The 5,556-nt window shown below is 33.6% G+C and overlaps 1 long non-coding RNA gene across 1 annotated transcript; it reads left to right on the forward strand.

Moving 5' to 3' along the window:
* The first annotated feature begins 252 nt into the window (after positions 1–252).
* On the forward strand, positions 253–4,110 carry LOC149086524 (uncharacterized). The gene is made up of 3 exons (XR_016196128.1): positions 253–1,041; positions 2,276–2,352; positions 3,936–4,110. It is a non-coding gene; the product is annotated as an uncharacterized LOC149086524 (long non-coding RNA).
* Positions 4,111–5,556: the final 1,446 nt, after the last annotated feature.

A 5,556-nucleotide genomic window follows, 5' to 3' on the forward strand; every position in this document is an offset into this window, starting at 1 on the left:
TTACTCTTTAAATCGACCCCGTATTGAGAGAATATGTTTTTCTTTTGGTTTCATGTTTGTGTTCGCGCCTCGTGATACAATTGGGTAAAATTTTGGATGACGCAGTTTGCGCGACGAATTAGAGGGTGCGCTTTCTCAAGCCCCGCCCATCACTCAATTTACATATTATCACTGAAAAACTTTGGAGGCGTGCAGTTCATCGGGACCAGTTGCACGAGAAAGCGTGGTCCCGTCGTTGAAGAATCCCCCCCCCCCCCCCCCACGTAACTTGAAGAGCCCCTGAAACTCAAATCCCAAGTCAAGTCACTCAAATCCCTATGTAGGTCTGAACTGCCAAAAGTCGTAACATTTTACTTGAAGATGTAAGCTCAAGAAAAACAGTATGAAGCATCGTCTCGTCATATCAGTTTCTCCCAACTGATCCAGAAAGGAAGGTTTACTGTCATGCCAGAAAGATGAAGCCCAGCAGCTGTCTCTTGCAGTCCAGTCTAAGGATGCTACTTCGTCCATGTCCACACTACCCCGAGTGGTAGTACTGATGGAGAACTTTGATGCTCCGACATCGTAAAGCATGTGCATGGACCGTCGCTTCAGCAGATACAAAGAACATTAATCGTTCAATTGGCCAAGCAGGGGGTGAACTATCTCTGCGGTCCTTAGCGGAAAAAAAGTAGTTGAGCGCCGAAAAGTCCTTAGCTGGCCAGTAGTTCGACTTTTTGATACTATCTCTAAGCTAAGGACTTTTTTTAAGGACTGCCTAGCACCAGTCCTAAAGCAGCAAGAAAAGTAGTTCACGGCGGCCATCTTGGAAAAGAGGAAATTTCGTCTCTGGCCGCGAGTTCTCGCTGTGATATTTAGTGATGAAATATGCTGTTTTTTTTTCGAATTAAACAATTTTTTACGATAATAATGACAGATAAAACTTAGATTATGTCTTCGATGTCATCAAAGTTGAAGTGATTCATCATTATATCCTGCAAAACTAGATGTTGACATCGGCGATCGAAGCCACGACGAAGTGCTAGCATGTTCATTACTGAGGTAAGAATTATTTTATTGCTATCGAACTATATAAGAAGAGTGTTTAGAAATTTTCTTAATATTTTTTTGCTCGGTAAATGCGTTATTTAAAAATATAAATGGACATAATGTCACGCAATCAATAGGGCAGTGGATCCCTCTTGGTAATGCTGAAAAATATCAAATAGCCCTTGTATACTTTGGATTGTATTGAAAATATTTACATGGCAAATGAAACATAAATCTACAATTACGATAATATCAGATTGAAATTTTACATTCTATGTTTTTTGCCGTATTAATTTTTTTCAATGAAAAATTATGTCTAAATAAATTGAGCATGTGTGTAAATAAATAATTTGAATATTGTTGGCACAATAAAAATTGTGCTTGGATGACTATGCTATGAATAATCGCCTATAAATAAGGAAATTGAATAATTTTAATTAATAATAATCGCCTATAAATAAGGAAATTGAAAATTTGTGTTTTAGATCAACCTCCTTTCAATGCACAAAGTAACTAATAAGCTACAATTCATTGATAATAAATTATAGCACCTAAATGACAAAAAATTTAATAATTTTTTTGTGATGAGTAATGGTGAAATTGAAATAAAGCATGGTAAAAATTGGCAGTAATGTTAAATATTAATTTTTGTAAAACTCGTGCACTAAAGGATTAAAATATAGATTTGATATTTTGAACTGTTCAAATGAACAATATTGTAATACTTAGTGGAAGTTAAATTTTGAGAAAAAAAATCATGTGCCACTTCCTGAAAAATTGCACTCTGTAACTCGCTCTGAGATGAGGAATATTTAATAAGGAATCATTATATTGTTTTGTTGATATGAAAAATGAAATTCGTACAATGGAACTAAAAAACAAAGTTGGAATTTCAGGCACAGTTTTTATTGAGGTATATACATTATAACTAGAGGAAGCAGATTAGTGTTTGAAACGTATTACTACTTCAGTATTTGGGTTATGGCCTTGCTGTGTGTGTTCAAATTTAATTTTTTGCCAAAAATTGTTTTTGATTTTGTGTGTATGGGTAAACACAGAAAACAAATTTCCATGTCGAATATTTAAGAACTTTAAAATATAACATTTTGAGATGTTATGGAAGTGAAACTTTTAACAAGCATTTATTTTTTAACAATGTTGTTAGTAAACAGCTGAGAGATTATATATATATTAGTGTATATACATTTGTGAGACTTTTCTAACTCTGAAAAATTTTGTTTCCCAGGAACTTGGCTGTAGGTAGCTACGAAGTAATGTGAAGGTTTTTAAGGTTACGAAACAATTCTCCCAGAGCAAACAAAGGTAATTTTAATTCTTTGTATTTGACTTTGAGCAACAGTTTCCATTATAATTTTCATGTAAAATGAAATATTTCCATGCATGATTTAATGACATAAATTTTAACAATCATCATTTTCACTGATTTCATTTGTATCAACAACCCTAGTGGAACAAATACAGTCGAACCCGATTTAACACCACCATCCCACCCACAGAATTTTGACGTTGTATCAGATCATAATCATAATAGCGTTTCGGAGAGGCTGTATTACATAAATTCACATGTTTATTAAGAAATGTTGTATTTCAGTGTCTTATTTATGTTGCACCATGATTAAAATAACCTATTTTATACACATTCAATTTTAAGTTGAGAAAATTCATAAAAATTGTAAACTGTACAATCACTTGAATATTTCTCAATATAAAACTCAACAGAAACATACTTCCCTCTGAAATTATTGTAATTTCAGCGACACATTTTATATGTGCAAAAACAAAATAAGCAAGGGGGAATGGTGGCATTGTTTTTAGTCCATACCTTATTGGTTTCTCTCGAGAAATATCTTGCTATGAGTAATTATCTTTATAATAATTTTTTCATATACTATTGAAAGAACAACTGTTTTTGACATAATTGAATTGAGGAAATTAAGATAGACGATTTCTTAATGGCTACCTATACCACTCAAAATTTGACCAGTGCAAGTAAAAACATGTACTGTTGAAAAACTTGTCTTGGCTATATAAATGAGAGGGAGGACATTAAAAAAAAACTTTTAGAAGCTTTACTAACTGAAAAGCAATATTAATTCTTTGAAAAACGTGTTATATTTACTGATGAGCAAATTTTGTGAATGAAAATATTAAAACAATATACTTGACGACAAATAATATCATACTTTTTAACTAGTGAGACCATACAACACTGCAAAATTTCTATGTTAATTTAAATAGGGGTTCCCCGATCCACAAGAGGTTGCTAAGGATGTGTTTTAGAGCAAAGCTGAAAGAGTAGAGTGAAAATATATAGTAAGCTGCGTGCCAATAGGTTTTTGCACTTCATCTGTCTGACCAAAATTTTAGGGTAGAAACATGGCTCGAAAAATTGAAAAAGGCGCGGGCCAAATTTTTTGGAAGCCAAGCATATTTTTAGAAGAAATAATCCGAAGTAAAAAAAAATTATATTCAACTTTTTCAGCACTTAGTGATGATCTTGACATGTTGGAAGATTCAGACATAAACTCCAAATATTTTATGATCTGCATAGAAAATTTTAGGTGTCAGTATGAATTTTTTTTTTTGCAATGTTGGCTCTTAAGATTTCGGAGCTCCAAGCCCTAGGTAAATACATCTAGACATGAACATGTGCATCTATGTGGAACGCCAGGCCTCCCTTGCAAAACACAGTTTATACATTTTGGATCCTACTGTGATAAAATGGTGGCGAGACGACTCAATGTCGACTAAGTGCTATTGTGCACGAATTATCTCTACTTATACAACTAAAGACTGCGTTATAATTTGAAATAAAATATACAGTACATTTAAATATTGATAAGCATAATAAAAGTGTTTTTTTTTCTTCCTCTTTTTAATTTCAGGTAAATCAACATTTGAAGATGCAGATGAAAATTTATGAATCTTAAAAAATTATATTCTTGAAAGATGCGATTTCTAAGAAAAGTACAACCAATAAATTGTGATTATGATAACTCTCTATGAACATATGTTTGAAATAAAATGTTTTTGTATGACAAATCATATGTGCAAGTTGTTATTTAATTCATGTTTCTATTAATCAATTTCAATCAATCATTCATCTTCTAATCAACTCAAATGAAATATATTGTCAAAATGAAAGTTATCAGGTGAAATTATTTGTTGGAAGCTAAATATGAAACAGATAAATTGATGAAAGATCTTTAATATAGACGTATATATATTTTAAATATTGAAGTATTCACTTCCATTAACAGGTAAGTGCTCATTCATAGAAAATCGTGTTCTGATATTTTTTAATACTGAGGAGAAACCTATAGTTTAAAATATAGAACTACAATATGCAGCAAGGCAGTTAATTCTTTTAATTATAAATGATCAATAATTTAATATTTTAGTTGCTCCGAAAATAATTTGCAATTCATTGTTTCAATGAATTTAAAAAGGAATAAAAATGGATAATAAAAAATCATTTTTAACAAATTGGTCTTAAAAAAAAGTGGCACTCAATATTAAAAACAGTATTCAGCTGGGGCCCCCGAGACGAATTGGGGGCCCAAAAATCTATAATTATTTTGCATAATAACCCTTTCAAGAAGAGCCCCCCCCCCCCCCAAAAAAAAAGGAAAGTCTGCCCGGAAAGGCACACTACGACCGTAGGCTCAACTAGTGCCGGTAACCTTAAAGTTTTGCATTTTGTTGTAAGAATTTTCTTTTTTTCAAATTTTGATTTCATCAGTATGCGACCCGCTTATATGCCGCTGGGGTCCCAGATACTCGCTTTTTCAAGTATCCAAAAGTGGGATCCATGAGCTCGGACAAGAAAAATACCGAATCTTATTCTAAAAAAAGTCGCAAGATGAAAAATGCAACGTCTCATATACGTTTACAAAATAATTAAACTAGCTGGCGATGTTAGAGTAAAAAAAATTGCAAAGCACGGATGACAAAAATGTGTGGCGAGTCCCTCGGAAAAAAAAGTTTGTTTACAATCAGTTGTAAACATGAAATCGCTGCCACCACCCACTGCGGAAAAACGATTGTTAAATAATTAGTAGTAGTTGTAGGCTTCAAACGGCATCCCGATTGGTTAGCGATCTGTTACTCTCGAAAGCAAAAATTTTCTCTCCCTCTAACTACTGTTTCACGTCACGTGACCTTAAGGACTGGTAGTTCATAGTACCTCTTAACTACTAGTAGTTGAAGCGGTCCTTAGCTGCAGTCCTCCGACCGGTAGTTCATTAGGACTAGTAGTTACTAAGGACTGCAGAGATAGTTCACCCCCTGGATTGGTGGGGGGGGGGGGGGTGCTCTCATTACGGCTCTGCTCTTCAGCTCGGATTTGTTGCTCCTCCTAGAGATGACAGAAATCGCTTTCCTGATTTTTCTTTTCTTGACCAGTATAAATTTTTTTTAGCTCTTCAACGTCGGATTTGGCTTCCAGCAAAAATCATTTTCCCCAATTGTTTTTTTGGTCAATAAATTTTTTCTGCCCTATCGTGA

This window comes from Pholcus phalangioides, unplaced genomic scaffold (genome assembly GCF_987345545.1).
Source record: "Pholcus phalangioides strain wild (caught in Gottingen) unplaced genomic scaffold, Ppha-v1.0 ptg000004l_1, whole genome shotgun sequence".
Lineage (NCBI taxonomy): Eukaryota > Metazoa > Arthropoda > Arachnida > Araneae > Pholcidae > Pholcus > Pholcus phalangioides.